General features: G+C 49.6%; 1 pseudogene; it reads left to right on the top strand.

Moving 5' to 3' along the window:
- Positions 1-3,769: 3,769 nt before the first annotated feature.
- On the top strand, positions 3,770-5,277 carry LOC144097263 (uncharacterized; annotated as a pseudogene).
- The last annotated feature ends 11,027 nt before the right edge of the window (positions 5,278-16,304 follow it).

Here is a 16,304-nt window from a genome sequence, read left to right as displayed (position 1 = left end):
AAATTCCGGCGCCTGCGCTCCACTGGAAATCGCAAGCCACGACGACATGACCCCGGACGTTCAATCACCGCCGCCAAAGAGCTACAAATTTCCAAGCAACCAGACCGGAAGGGCCTGTAAATATGCATGGTTTGAGAAATTCACGTGGCTGTCGTAAGAGTATGAAGCGGCGTCGTGTTGTGCCACTTGTGTCAAATAGCCTTCAAAGAAAGAGTTGTAAACGTTGCGATCAACAGAACTGTGCTTTATTCACAACAGGTTCAGTAACCGGAAAATGACTAACGCAAAATTCCAGTTCCATTAAAAGCGCCAATTTTTCTGCGTCTCCGCAAGCCGCCAACTGTCGAGAGAAAAGGGAATGCGTCTAGTGCAGCTGTTATTTCAGCACAGCAGCAGACAGCAGGAGAAAGCTGCAGGCAGGCACTGCGCGCAATAGTGAGTTCGGTGCACTGCCAATGCCGCACAGGTCAAGCTTTGCAAGGGCAAACGAAGGTTGAAGGAAACCTTCTTTATCTGCTGGATGAACGATCGCAAGACGTGCCTGCTTCGAAGAAATGGCTGGAGCAGCGAGATAGGTGGATGAGCAGAGATGTACAGAACGAGCTTATAGAAATTATGGCTCAGAGTACAGCGCAGCATCATCAAAGACGACAGATGTAGTACATTTTACGGAATCATCGCTTACGGTACTACCGACGTAACAGGCAATGAACAATTCACATTTTGTGTGCGTTGGGTAGACGGGATAGCACTGGAAAATCGTGAGGAATTTCTTGCCATGTACAATGCACCTGACAGCAGAGCCGAGACCTTGTATAAAGCCGTGAGGGACATGACTTTCCGTCTGGGCCTGGACATTTGCAACCAAAGGGGCCATTGGTTTGACGGGACCGCGAACATGGCAGGCAGATTTACTGGCGTGCAGAAAAGGATTACGGACTCTGAACCGTCGTCAATATTTGTGCACTGCAGTAGTCACTGCTAGCTTGGCACTCCATGAGGCGTCGCTCTGAACATTGTGAAGGATGTTTCGAATTCAATCCTGGAATCGAAGAAGAGGCAGACTGTTTATTCGAGCATTGTACTTCCTCCGAGTAATGATGCCGGTGCGCAGCATTATTCCAGGCCGAACTTCCTACTGCTACCACTCTGTCCAACGAGGTGGTGTTGTGTCCGGAGAGCGGTTTCAACGTGACTTACGGCTCTAAGTGTTTCGCACAAGGCTGCAGTGAACAACTCTTGCACAGCGAATCCCCTCCAGCCTACGTTTCGTGGCTTCTGCGCGATCTCGACCGGGAAGAGACACTGAGCAGTGAGCGACGGCCGCACAAGAACTTTGTTTGCGCCGTGCATTCGGGCTGCTCTGCTTCGTTTTGTTGGCGCCATTGCCGAGACATGGCTCCGGGGCCATCTTCCCAGCAGCGGAAAGAACTCGACCGTCGCCGCAGTCTGTTTCCAGAAGCACGGATTCAACCAACGAAGAGCCGTGACGCTCGCGCGGCTCATAAACAAAACCCTCGCCAAGCTGCCCTTCGACCCTGGGTGGTCCTTTTGACCTTCACCCACGGTACGTAATGCGACGTGAACATGTTGCAGCTTCACATGTGTTTTCGAAGTGCGCGCACCTTTTATCGCCTTATCTGGCGATCCTTCAGAGCTACGCATTATCACTACTAACACCTGCTCCTTCGTATCTTTCTGCCACTAGGCTACTTATAAATACGCCCTACACATGTGAATGGACGATTAATTTTTGGTTCTACTGACTACGCTGCTGCTTCCCTGGTCTGGCGTTACTGCAAGCACGCCATGGCTATGCTACAGTGGCGACGAGGATGGACATCGCCCATGCAGTGAAAGTCGACACTGGACAGGAACCCACGCAGAACCGAGAAACCAAGGCCATCATGGCTCACCACCTTCCGGACTTCGAAGAAGACAAAGTGGCAGACGTACCTTATTAAGGTAGAAGCATACTTCGAAGCTAATGCAATTGAAGACTCGACTAAGAAAAGAGCATTGCTGGTTGCCGCGTTAAATACGGATACGATCCGAGTGCTGGCAGGAAAGGTGGCTCCGCGCAAACCAAATGCGTTGACGTATGAAGAAGTCGTCAAAGTTTTGAGTGAGCATTACAGTCCGAAGAGACACGAAATCACCGAAAGCTTCAACTTCTTCAGTCGTTGTCACATGGAGGGCCAGCCGATTAATGAATTCCTGGCAGACATTGGCCCTACAGCTGACAATTGCAATTTTGGCATTGCTTTGGATCGCATGCTACGAGACCGAACTGCGTGTAGTATACGGTCAGAAGCCCTGCAGAAGCAGCTACTGGCAAAGCAGGAATTAACGCTACAAGACGCTGAGACAATGTCCCATTCAGATGAGGCTGTGGATAGCGGCGTAAAACGCATCATCGGACCGGCAACGATACCCGTGTTAAATGTACAGGCGCCTCAGAAGGAAACTCTGCTGCACGAAAGGAGGGCTGCCGCACATCAAGAATGCTCAAGGTGCGGTAGTACGAACCATAATGACGCATGTTGCTCCTGGTCTAACGCTCGTTGTTACCGTTGTGGACGACGGGGTCAACTCGCAAGGAAATGTAGAAGCCGCGGAGCTCGAGAACAACGCACGGCGAGGACGGCGCAAACTAACGCCCTCTTGGGGACGGAAACCTCAGCAGACCAGGAGCACGAAGCCGCCCACATTTGGACTTTGGTATCACAACGAAAAAGCTGTCTGGAACCGCCGATCCACCGAACATTGGCTTAGGGCGGTGTGCAACGGAGCATGGAAGTCGATACCGGGTCGCCCGTTTGTGTCATTCCACGCCAACTGTGCGATAAGCATCGCGGCCAATGGCAGAAACTGAAACCGTCCAGTATGAATTTATCCTCCTACACAGGATGTCTTTAAGTATTTGGGGAGCTTGAGCTTCAGGTTTGACATAAAGTGGCGACAGTAAAGTGTGCGCTGACCGTGTTGGACTGTGCGGGACTAAGCCTCTGCGGTCGCAATTTAATCCAGAAGCTGAACAGCGCAGGTGTTCCGGTGGTTCGTTTTGTCGAGGACTCAGCGTCAAGAAAAGAAGCAAGCGATTCCAGCATGAACAGCATATTCCATGACTACCACGACGTATTGTCCGGGCAACTGGGACTCATCAAGGGTCCTTCAGCCAGCCTGCACATAAACGAAGGCGCCGTACCCAAGTTCTGTAAGGCCAGATTCATTACATACGCGCTACGCGAGCGAGTGTCACTTGAACTAGACCGTTTAGTTTCTCTGGGCGTACTGTCGCCGGTGGCACACTCTGAATGGGCAACGCCCATAGTCACAGTGCTTAAGAAAGGCGGAGCAGTAAGGATCTGCGGCGATTTCACGGCCACAGTAAATCCAGCGTGTGCAACTGAGCAATACTCATTGCCAATCATTGAGGATATGTTTGCCCAACTACACGATGGGGACTATTTCAGCACTCTGGATTTACGGGATGCATACAGTCAAGTGGCGCTAGATGGTGACGCTAAGAAAGTTTGTGTCATTAATACGCCAAAAGGGCTATTTTGCTACAACAGGCTTTCTTTCGGGATAGCCTCTGCGCCCGAGATACTCCAAAGAAAAATGTAAGAGGTTTTGGCTGGCCTTCCAGGCACTGGTATTTGGCGTCACGAAATTCCGTGACTACCTTCTAGGTCGGGAATTCGCCTTGGTGACTGACCATCAGCCATTGCTGGGCCTGCTGAGATCAGACAAGCAGACGCCCCCAATGGCCGCCGCTCGGATACAACGTTGGGCGCTCCACCTGGGAGCCTACCGGTACCGGCTACAGTACGCACCAGGACGACAGATGCTGAACGCTGACGCCCTTAGCCGACTTCCGCAGCGATCTCCGGAAGCTGACGACGACGGTGTGCTGCCCAAATATGTGCTGCCGCTGAACCAGCTGAATTATGGCGCCGTGACCTCGCGTGAGCTGAAGGCATTAACGTCCTCTGTCCCTGTCCTGGTAGAGGTCAAACGGTACATACTGCATGGGTGGCTCAGAACGCAAACGGAATGACCCGGGCCGTACTGCCGTTTTTTGACCGTTAGCTCGAACTATCCATAGCACATGAACTGGTGTACTGGGGTAATAGGGTCATAATACCGCCCGAAGCTACGGAGCGAGCGTTGCATCTTCTACATGAAACGCACCAGGGTTCACTGACAATGAAATCTGTCACACGTTCTTCGTTCTGGTGGCCAGACCTCAACAGAAATATTGAAGAGTTGTCTGCTCAGTGCCAGAACTGTGTGCAAAATCTGCCGATCCCAGCCACGGCCCCTCCGTTAACTGGCCTGAAACAGGCGAAAGGTGGTCCGTATTCACATTGACTACGCGGGTCCGATCTGCTGAAAAATGATACTCGTACTAGTCGACGCACATACCAAATGGCTCGAAGCAATACCTTTGTCACACGCTTCAACGCAGACTACTCTCAACTGTCTGCGTGACATTTTCAGGAGGTTTAGAATACCCCGCACGATCGTTTCTCACAACGGAACCACTCAAGACTTCGCGTCGTTCTTGGCAAACAACAACGTTGTGCACCTTTGATGTGCTCTATACCATCCCCAGTCTAATGGTGCGGCGGAAAGGACAGTGCGAACTATAAAAGACGGCCTTCGAAAAATGAGGGAAGAGAACATGGAAGAGAACCTAGTACGGTTGCTTTTTAACTGCCGGAGGACTCCGCGAAAATCGGGTAAATCCCCAGCAGAACTGCTTTTGGGCTATCAAACACGCTCACGCTTGGACACATGCTTTCCTCCAGCCGTTCCGGTACCATAATAGAGTAACGTTGACTGGCTGCCACTACTTGGAAGTGAGGTGCATGCCCGCAATTACGGTGCGAGGAGCAAATGGACGCTCGGCCATGAGAAGACGACGTCTGGAGCGAGAATGGTGACCGCGGAAACATCGGACGGAGTCGTCCAGCGGCACGTAGACCAGGTCTGCCCGCGACCAGAAGCACCAGGGGATAACCCGGCAGTAACTACAACCACCACACATTGCAGTGAGCCAGACCAAGCAACACTACAGCACAACTACAGCATCCATAAACGGTGAGCCCAGATGAAGGCATGACTGCTCGGCGCACCCCAAATGGCACCGGTTCCCCAGATCTTCCGGCACCAGATATTCCGGTGGCCCCTTTGAATACAGGTGTCACCCAACAAACTCTGAGGCGCTCAACGAGAGAACGCAAGCCAGTGCAACGCTTTCATTTCTGAGGAGGAAGGAATGTTGCAACTTTATGTGTGTTTTCGAAGTGCGCGCACCTTTTATCGCCTTATCTGGCGATCCTTCAGAGCTTCGGATTATCACGACTAACACGTGCTCCTTCCTATCTTCCTGTCACAAGGCTATTTATAAATACGCCCTACATCTGTGAATGGACGATTCATGTTTGGTTCTACTGACTACGCTGCTGCTTCCCTGGTCTGGCGTTACTGCGAGCACGCCCTCGCTATGCTACAGAACACATAGAGACAACGTGTGGGGACCTCGGGAACTTTTACTCTACTTATACAGAGCACCATCATGTATCAGCTCTCTTGTCGACAACCCGCAATATGTAACCTTCTGTATAAAGCTCTTCGTCTTCACGTAACTTCGCATCTCTGTTGATTCGGGCTCGACACCACGCCGAAGGCGCCGATGTCGCTGACCAAGTCCCAACAACAGTGGGTTGCAGCTCGGTGGGATCAGCCGACGTCAGCTATCCTGGTGTGGTGAGTGTCGCGTGTTTGCTTCTCTATCCGCCAGATTTCTCTAGCGCAGAGAGTCGTTTGTTGAGTTTAGTGCATTTCGATCATTTGCTGAACATTTTCCACAGGCCAAGAATTGGGTGGTCTGTGTACAAAATTTAGCACAGGGCAAACGGCACAGAGTGCGAAGTCAGCATGAACAATCTTAAAGTCCAAGACCTTCTTCAAATCTGCCAGGATCTGGGTGTTTCTGTTGGCTCAGCAACACGCAAAAAAAGCAAATTTTGGAGCTAATGCAGGCAGAGAAGGTGACCGAGGAAGAAGCCGATGAGGCTTGGAAGACAGTTCTGGACAGGAAAGAACGCGAAGAGAAAAAGGAGAGTCTTGTAGAGCGGAGAGCGCAGAGAGAAAAAATGAAGCCGAACAAAGAGAGCATGAACTGCAGATGAAGAAACTCGAGATAGAAACTCTTCGAATTTCTACGGGGCGCACTGTTTCTTCAGGTAGACAGTCCAGATTGAAGGACCTCCTGCAGCAGCTTATATTGGACGAGGACATAGCACGTTTTCTCGTGAACATTGAACGCACATGCGAGAAAGTCGGCTTCGAAAAGGACGAGTGGCCACAGAAACTGTTGACCGTACTTTCATGCGAGGCCTCCGAGGTAGCCGCATGCCTTAGCAACGACGACGCAGAGGTCTACGACAAGGTGAAAGCGGCGCTGCTGCAGAACTACCGTCTGTCGACTGAAGCCTTTCGTCAGCGGCTTAGACATGCGAGGAAGGGTACAAAGTCCCCCAAGAATTTGCTTATCAGATTAAAGCTAACCTGAAAGAATGGCTGAAGAGCGCAGGTGCATATGAAGACCGCGACAAAGTGGTCGATTGCATTTGCCTGGAGCAATTCTATCGAGGAACTTCGGGGGAGACTAGACTCTGGGTGCAAGACAGAATGACTTAACTAAATCTGGACAAAGCATGGGCATCGACAACGCAGGTTGAACTTGACTCTTTCAAGGGGATTGCTGCCGGGAATTTTGTGGCGACGCATAGCACGGTCAAAACGCAGCGGCAACCCGACTCCGATACAGGCAGCGGCCCTGGGATGTCAATAACGAGCTGACGGAATTATGTAATTATGGGGACCAATTTCATGGGCGCCTTCCACTTGTCAGTGGACTTTCCAATCATTTGGCACGTGTCGCACGAGCGAACGAACTCCTCGATGTCCTTCCAGCAACCGGGCCAGTAGCATTCATGTACTAACCTGACATTCGTGGCCTGCCTAAGCATTGCTGTGTGCAATGTCAAGAAGCTGTTTACGATACTGTCGCGGAACCAACAATTGATCGTACACTCGTCCATTAGTGTCACAGTATAGGCGGTACATCAGACCCTCTTTTTCATAGAACGAAATGTTCTTTCGGGAGCAGCCTTGTTTGACACTAAGAAAAGAAGCGCCAACAGAGACAAGACGTAAGGAGTGACACGGACAAGCGCTTGCTGCAAATTTTTGCCTTCGGGATGTTCACAGGCAAATTCCAATCCATGACCTTGCTGTATAAATACTTCTAGAATATCATTCATGGTGTCAGGGTATCTGGACGGGGCTAGATGTCCAAAGGGAAGGGCCAGCCAAAGTGGTGTCCGAGCTTTCAGACACAAATTATGAGGTGAAACTTGGAAGAAAGCATTCTAAAGCGTACCACAGTAAACCTAATGAAGCCTTATATTCAGCGAGAGGCGGTGGTAAAGCAAGCACTTAACCTACCAGAAGACGAAATCGCTGAGATTCCTTGAATGACAACTGAAGACACTGCGAGCAGCGTCCTGCTGACCGAGATTGAGGCAGAACCAAATTTAAATGAAACCCAAAAGCGCGACTTAGAACAGGTAGTCCGAGATTTTTCATTCGTCTTTTCAGACAAACTAGGCAAAACAAACCTGATAAAGCATGATATCGAACTGACGGAGGATAAACCAATCCGTTCCAAGCCGTACCGTGTATCTCGGAAACAGAGGGAAATCATGGAGGCTGAAATTCACCGGATGTGCGACCCGAGTGTGATAATCCCAGCTTCGAGTGACTTTACATCACCATTGAATTTAGTTGAAATGTCAGGCAAAGACCCGAGGCGTTGCATAGATTACCGGCATTCAAACTCGGTAACAGTCGATCAGTCGTACCATATACCCAATATTGAAGAAAGGGTGTAAACAGTATTCAAGGCCACGTACATTTCAACCTTGGACCTTATTCGCGGATACTAGCAAGTTCCGCTTACTGAGCGTGCGAGCCGCTATGCAGCTTTTGTTTCACCGCTAGGGACTTTCCGACCAGTGATGCTCAGCTTTGGGCTGAAGAATGCTTCTTACGGATTTTCCCGTCCGATGGACTGCGTTCTACACGGAGTAGAGAAGCTCGCTCTTCCGTACCTCCATGATGGAGCGATCTTTTTCCAATACCTGGGAAAATCATCTAGATCATCTGCGGATCGTGTTAGAAAGGTTTATGGAAGCAGGACTCACGGGGAGAGTGGAGAAATGTCACTTCGGCTGCGCGGAACTCACTTACCTGGGGCATATTGTTGGGCGGGCTAAACGCCGACCATCTCAACTCAAAATAGCTGCGGTGGTCGACTATCGCCGCCTCACAACTAAAAGTGAAATGAGGGCATTTCTCGGGCTGACTGGTTATTACCAACATTACATCCAGCAGTATTCCGAGATTGCAAATCCCTTCACAGAGTCTCTTCGAAAAACAGAGCCCGTAAAAATTAAATGGGACACTAAGAAAGAGGCCGCATTCCGGAGTTTGAGCGGAGCGTTGAGTCAAAGGCCAGTTCTCATGGCTCCAGATTTTCCAAAGCCTTTCGTAATTCAATGCGACGAGAGTGACCGAGGCTTGGGAGCTGTGCTTTGTCAGAGAGACTCGAATGGGCAAGAGCGACCCATTCTGTACATAAGCCGCAAGTTGAGCGTCAGATAAGAGGCGTACAGCACATCGGAAAAGGAATGTGCATGTCTCGTTTGGGCCGTGCAAAAGCTTGCATGCTACGTTGCAGGGTCAAAGTTCATGGAAGAGACGGACCACTGCCCATTAACCTGGCTGCAGAGCGTCATCAAAGAATGGCCGCCTACTAAGGTGGAGTATAGCCTTTCAGAAGCACAACTTTGAAGTGCGCTATAAGAAAATGAAGCTAAACGCCAGTGCTGACGGTCTCAGTCGAGCGTTCTAAAATTAGTTGAGCCGTTTAGCTACTATGTTAAGTAACTGTATAACCGAAGCCATTATATCCGGTTAACTTTTCTGATTTCATAACAGTGCATACTCCACGTAGTCGAAGAAGCGTCCTAATGCATGCCGCTAGTTTTACTGTGCTCCAAAGAATGTATACACACAATTGTCCGAAGGCGTGCGAAACTTCGAAGGCGTCGTAACGAAGCTAGCTTGAAATACGAAACAGCTAGACTCAGGATAGGAGTCGTAATGGGCTGTTAACTTCACTTGCCTGATATATATCGTGATTATCTTATACTTTTATTTAGCCGCATTGCATAAATCAGACAGTGTCTTATTGTGAGGACACTCTTGTGAAAATTTTTCTTTGGGCTTGTTTCACTTGACAAGCACTTCGGTTTCTTTTGGAGCGCATTAAATAGAAGCATCCTTGTTTTCTTTAAGATCTGTCGATGGAGTGGTATTCGCGGGGTGCTTTCTGCTCCACAAGCTCTCCGGCGTCGAGAAAGGTGCGGCGATAGAAGACCAAACAAAGACGATGCTGAGAGTTTTTTTTTATGCCAGAGGTGTCATATACCACGAGTTCTTCCCACAAGGCCGAACGGTGAATCAGGAGTTTTATATCCGCGTGCTCCAACACATGCGTGATGCACTGCGACGCCGTCGCCCTGACTTATGGGCATCTGGACAATGGAGCCTTCTCCACGATAACGCAAGGCCGCACACTGCTCTCAGCGTGACAAAATTTCTCGCCAAGCACAGCATTACTGTACTTCCTCATCCGCCATACTCGCCTGACCACTCCCCACGCGATTTTTTCCTGTTTCCTTGTGTGAAGAGAGCTCTAAAAGGTCGCTGGATGGAAAGCGTGGTGGTCATTCAAGACGCCACGACAAAGTAGCTGACAGCCCTGCCAAAATAAGCATTTTGCAACCGTTTCCAAGACCTCAAGAAGCGTTGGAAGCTGTGTAAAGACTGCAAGGGAGACTATTTCAAAGTTGTGCTGCACAAATTATTTCAATGTTAAACGCGTTTTTTTAATGGACTCAGTCTGGAACTTTACGGACAACGGTTGTACTTTTAAAATCGATGTTGTACGAACATTCAAATGTTTTGGCGCGCACTTTGATCATAATATGTTCTGGCACTACTGTCTTCTATGGGGGACAACAACTTTCACAAACATTCACAGATTGCTTGTCATCCAGAAAAATTTATCCGCGTCATATGCAATAAGCCTCACGGCATTCATTCTGGTCCCCTTTTCCGTGATTTTAGAACCCTGACACTTCCCGCCTTATTGAATCACCGCCTGATTTTATCCTGCTGTATATACACAAAGAATAGAATTGATAATCTTTGCTCTCTCGCTTATCTCATAATACGCGTAGCCCCCTACACTACTCGAGCTCCGGAGACTTGGTGCGTTCCTCATCCGCGAACTAATTATGGTCAACAAATGTTAAGCTACAGGTTGCCGAAGTTACTAAATGACCTTACTCAAAGTAACATCGACGTGCTCACTTGTTGTGTAAGTAATCCGCTTGAAATATTTTTGTGCGCATGACTGTGTTCTGTAATACGCTGTGTACGGCGTTTTTTTTTTTTGTTTTTTCTTTATGTTGTTTTTTACTGCTTGAATTGTATATTTTAGGGTTTCTTGTTCGCCTTTGTTTTAACTTTTAGTCTATTCATGAGCCATCTCTCCGCCCTGCAGCAGCCACTGTAACGGTACTTGGGGCCAGTCTAGCTGCCCCTGAGCAGCTTTTTCTCATTGTATCCCCCACAACCATTGTATCTCCTTGTTTGTGGAAATAAACTCAAACTCAAACATGGACCTGCCCTAAGGCAGCCTTAGAGCCTAGAATAGACCACCCGAGTGTGATGCAGTGGGAGCACTTGCTGGCCAGCCAGGACGAGGAAGCGCTACGATTTCTCGTACGCCGAGCCACGATGGCAGCAGTAGAGTGCGGCATCCTGGACCAAGGATCGACCACGGCGCCTAGTGACCCGTAAGGGTCAAGAACACTAAATATGTCGCAACCAAAGTTTTGAGGCGAAAAACTTCACTACGCCAGCTTTTCGAGCCGTCAGCAGGGCCGCAAGTTTCACTTGAATGTAGGTAGAGGTCAAACCATGAGCATAACTGGTAATAGTCAGGTTCGACACTTGACATCAGCTACAGCAGCGACACCAGCGGCTGTTACACCAACTGTCTCGAATTTGACCCCTGAGCCTTGACCTTTACCTTTGACCCTGACCTCCGGTCAAGTGGGAAAGCGTCTGCAAGCATCGCATGCACAGGTCGTGAAAGTGGGCTCTGCATAAAACGCCTGTGCACTTGATGCTTTCTGCGGAACGCTAGATGTGTTCGATGCGACGCCTGCCGTGGAGACCGACACCCGAACCGCGCCCGTAAGGGAATGAAAATGAAATGAAAATTGGCTTTAAGGGAAGGAAACTACGCCTGTCTCACATATCTCGGCGGACACCCGAACCGCGCCGTAAGCGAAGGAAAATGAGTGAATAAATGAGCTGTTTATTTAGAAAGGGGACGGAACGCCGTTTGTTGGGGAATTGGGTTGTTATGGAAGGAAAAACTCTAGCCACGCTTTTATACTGCTTTGTAGAGGCCACCTAGCATATTTGCCGGCATTTTCCCAGACGCCGTTCGCTCCGGCTCTGGTCAATGCACGAAATTCCTCGTTATGGTTGGGAAAACCACGCTTGGCGACGAGGTCGTCGCGTCCCTTGTGGAACTATGAACAATGCCAAACTAGGTGGTACAGGTCAGCATAACACCACCAGCCACAGTACGGGCACTCTATAACATGAATATTGCCCCCTTGATGCCAGCGAGTGCGGTAAGCCCTTTACGGGTAATGTTTGGCGTGTAGGCGGTATCGGCGATGATATTATTAATGAATATCTGCTCATGCCGTGTGAGAGCACCTGCGGTATCAAGGTAGCCCTGTGGTGTAACGGCCGTAAGTCGTGCACAGCTCCTCTGTTTGGCACGCTCTAGTCTGCACGTTAGGACAGCCAAGTTGTTGGATATATCAGCAGGGTCGTAGGTAACGGCGCCGTATCCCAGCGGAGGAAGGAACGAGACAATCTCCCGAGCCGCGTTGTGAGCGGACTGGTTCCCGTCTTCATCGCCCGTGTCCAGGGACCCTCGCGAGGCGGATGCGCACGTTGCGTGTTGAGAGGGTTCAGATTATAGAAGTAATCTGCTGTGCAATTTGGTGGGTCGATAATGGTTTTTGGAGCTCGCGCACAGCTTCATTTGAATCAGATAGTGTCGGATTTGGCGGGACATGTCAGTTTGTAGCAAATGATTGCCGACCAAAACGTTTTCCACCTGCAGTAGAGCGCCGTATAAAGCAAGCAGCTCCCCTTCCTTTATGCACCCATCGGGCACACGAATAGTACGGCAGCCGCTGAAATCGAGATTCTCGCGGCTGCGCCATGCCATTGATACGGCTCCGTCATTCAGGGATGCATCTACGTATATGTCCTCCTCATCTTGTTCTCTATCAGCGGCCGTGTGTCGAGCTAGGTGGAGCCGTGCCGCCGTATGTGCTCTGGGTGGAGCCGTACGTCTGTAGCGGCCAAGGTGTGGACGAAGCCAGTGCGGAGCCGGCCGACCTTCATAATCAACCGGTGCTGAGAGTTGGCGGTCCCAGCGTTCCAAAGCGCGTCCCTGTTTCGTGCAAATTCTGCGCGTTCCGTGCCTAGTTACAGCTTCCTCAATGATTTCGTGTATAGGAGGAAGGGCCACCGTTTCCTCTAGAGCCGTGATGCGCGCATGTCGTGGTAGACCTGTTATGGTGTGCAACGTGGCCCTCTGCAGACGAGCTAGGTCTTCGTGGATTTTCGTGGTCAGTTCGTATACGAGAGGGTGCCGTAGAAAATATTGCCAACTGCTACCGCGCGAGCCAGCGTCTGACAAGCCTCCTGCCTTGCACCACCGTACTTGTTTGACATACTAGCGATGAGATGTAGGGCACTCTTCAAGGTGCTCTTGAGGCGTTTGATCCAAGTACAAGGACTGTTACGGCTGCTTACGGGCATACCGAGAAGCTTGAGTGATGCGTTATGAGATGTGAAAGCCTGGCCTTCCATGAGAAGATGAAAGTTTTGGGACGGCTTAGTGCGAGTCATGCCATCAATGCTGAGAAATTCAGTCTTGTCAGGTGCCAGTTCAAGTCCCTGCTCTGTTAGTGAGGACTCCAAGCTATGCACCGCTACCTGCAGCTCGACTTGCATGTGATCGACGGACTCAAAATATTTGGCCTCCAACCGCACTGTTACGTCATCCGCGTAGATCGCGAATCTTGCTGCAACTGGCAAGGCGATGCTCACATTCAGAAACAGGAAATATGCGTTGGATCTTGCCTGGCCCCTGTACTTAGTGACCTGTATTTGGCTCATCTTGACAGGAGTCTCCAAGAGAGGCTTGCCAGCCCTCATGTAGTCAGGATTTTCCGTTTTGTTGACAATTTCCTTTTTCTGGTTGAGTGTACGCCATCGTGCTTAGAGCAGGTTGCATCCGGTATTTTAGCTAATGTACAAGAGTGTTTTTCACCGCTGCTATTGACTAACGAAATGCCTACCAACAACGAAATTCGCTTCCTTGATATCCGGTTTAAATTCCTAGAAAACCACGTGTGTTGGAGCTATTCACCTCGAGCCAACAAACCTTTACTTCCCTACACACCTGCCCATTCAAAACTCGTTAAAAGAGGCATTATTAATTTATGCTTGAACAACGCTCTAGGAAAGTCATGCCCCCATCTCATAAGCGAGAGCTTTCACGAACAAATCGCAAGGTTCCATGAAGCAGGCTACCCAGTTGATATTTGTGTTTCTGTCGCCGAATGAATACTGAAGAAGAAGCGCTAGGAAAGTCTACTACCGTCCGGGCCCTCAGAAAGAAATAAGGAGAAAATTTCTGTTATTCCTAAGATCCATTGCCTGTCCCATAACCTCAAGAAAATTGGAACAAAAGCTAATGTTCGGGTCGTTTTTTTCTGCCCCTGACAAACTAAGAGCGCTATCCAAAAAAACTTTGCCCGCCGATAAACGTCCCCGAAAGATGCAGTGCACCATTAAGCACAGACAGAAATTCGTGAAATGCACTGAAGGCATTGTTTACGACATCCCTCTCTCTTGTGGCAAGCGGTATGTTGGTCAGACTGGTCGGTGCTTAAATGAGAGACTTCGCGAACACAATAATAATTTGAGAACATTTGCTGGCAGCAATCTGGCTTTACACTGTAAGGAATGTTGTTGTGTGCCATATCTGGACAAGTGCTCGATCGTCGCCAGACACCGGGATCAGTTAACTCGCGAGATTATAGAAGCAGCTCGCATTGCTGTTTTGCAAGACAAATGTCTCAGCAAGCCGTCTATCTCCCTGTCGAAAAGAGAGCTGGCCTTCTTAAAGATTAACTGAGTCGTGCATGTCCGTTGTTCCTCGTTCACCTGGTTTTCTTTATCTTTCCGAGCGCATGCGCCTGGTTCCTCTCACGGTCCACGTTCGTTTTGGTCGCCTAGGTTTCTTTCAGTCGGAAGTTAGCGCCTGTGTTGTCCGTCTTTCTTTGTCCCTTGTGCCGTTTTTGCGCTCCCCATTTACCATGGATCAAAGTCCGGATAACTTGCTCCTCGGCCGAGGAGATCGGTTGTTGTAAGGAGAGCTCTGCGAAAATGGCAGTCCGCTTTTTCCTTTTTCCAGCCATGCTTCGGTAAAGGGCCCATAGTTTACGGAGCCCTTTTCCTTGCCCCATCTCAGCGCAGACGTGGTGCCAATTTTCTCCGTCTAGGCGAAGTGCGTAGTCGCGTATGGTATTGTAGTGGCGAAGAAGTTTTAGAAGATCCTTGTGGCGCTTGCCACGTGTACGGTAGCGGTTCTTGAGGACAGAGGCACGTTTCCACTGGTTGACTAAGTGGTTGTCGAGATGAGTGGTTGCGTCGCTACATTCTATTTCTTCTGTCGCCATCGTTTTAGCTGTGATAACCTCATGGACAAATTGTTGGATGCTATAGCATTTAAATTTTGCGACAATTCACGAAAGCACTACCAGTCAAGTGAGGGCAACGTCTTCTTAGCTTGAAGCCGTGTGTGATTGACATGGATGGCAATGCAGAAAGGATCACTGTTCCCTGTAGTATCTCAAATTTCCCAGTGTTTTACCGCACAAGGGTTTGCAAGAGTTAGGTCCGGTGTAGCCTCGGTTTGTCTGTGGGCACATGTGGATCGCTGTAAAGGCGTAAGTTAGAAAACTTCATGGCTTCTTCAAGACGACGCCCCCTGAAGTCGGTCGTGGAGTAACCCCAAAGAACGTTTTTCCACTCAAGTCACCGCCGACAGTAACTGGACTGTGGTGATCGGTTGCAATCAGTTGTTGAAGCCATTCATATTTGTCCACCCTGAGCTGTGTGGTAAGAGGCCTGTAGTAAACAGACACCAAAGTTATGGGTTTACGGCCCGGAGACCTCATCTTCACAATGACGACCTCTCGATATTCATTACTGGCTCCAGAAAGACGGATCTGCGTCGCCTCGCAATCTGTGCGTATGAGGACTGCAGCCTGACGTGTTCCTATAACTTCACTCGTGTCCTTTGCCTTATGTTCTATAGCAGGATTGTGAAAACCCTGTATCCTGGAAGGGTACATGGTCCTCGCGTTTCTTGAAGCACGATGGCTACCGGCTTGCACATTTTAATCCTAGATTTGAGGATAGGCCCCTTTTGGCGAAAGCTCCGCGGCAATTCCACTGTAGAACGGTATTCTCCCCGACCCATTATGAGGACGGTTGTTGAGCTTGAGCCGGTCGTTGAGATTGGGCCTTCTTTATGCGTAGAGTTTCACGCTGCTCCTTATTCAGGAGAATTTCAACGTGTGATGACAAAAACTTCATGGTTTGCTCGAGAGAGGAAAACTGAGACTTGAAGTCTTCTTGGAGGACCTTGATTTCTTTTTGAATCTCACGTGTGGCCTCGTATTTGATTTGCGCTGCTGTTTGTGAGAGCTGAGTCGCAGTATCCAATGGTGCTTTGCTTGGCGCGTGTTTTTGGTTGACGTTTCTACGCACGCTTCTAGATCTGCTCGGTCTTGTGACGGAGCTGCGTAACGATGAGAGCGATCGATCACTTTTCCTGGCTGATTGGGATTTTAGAGACTGAATTTCTGCGCGCAGCTGCGCTATCTCCTGCCGAAGAGCGATGACGAGGTTACTCTCTTGTACAACATTAACTTGACTATTACGAGCCAATTTTGAGTGTCTCCCAGCTCCTACGTCAGCCC

Source organism: Amblyomma americanum, chromosome 1 (assembly GCF_052857255.1).
Source record: "Amblyomma americanum isolate KBUSLIRL-KWMA chromosome 1, ASM5285725v1, whole genome shotgun sequence".
In the NCBI taxonomy this organism is placed as follows: domain Eukaryota; kingdom Metazoa; phylum Arthropoda; class Arachnida; order Ixodida; family Ixodidae; genus Amblyomma; species Amblyomma americanum.
Note: the sequence above shows the minus strand (reverse complement) of the source record. Positions and strands in the feature narration are given on the sequence as shown.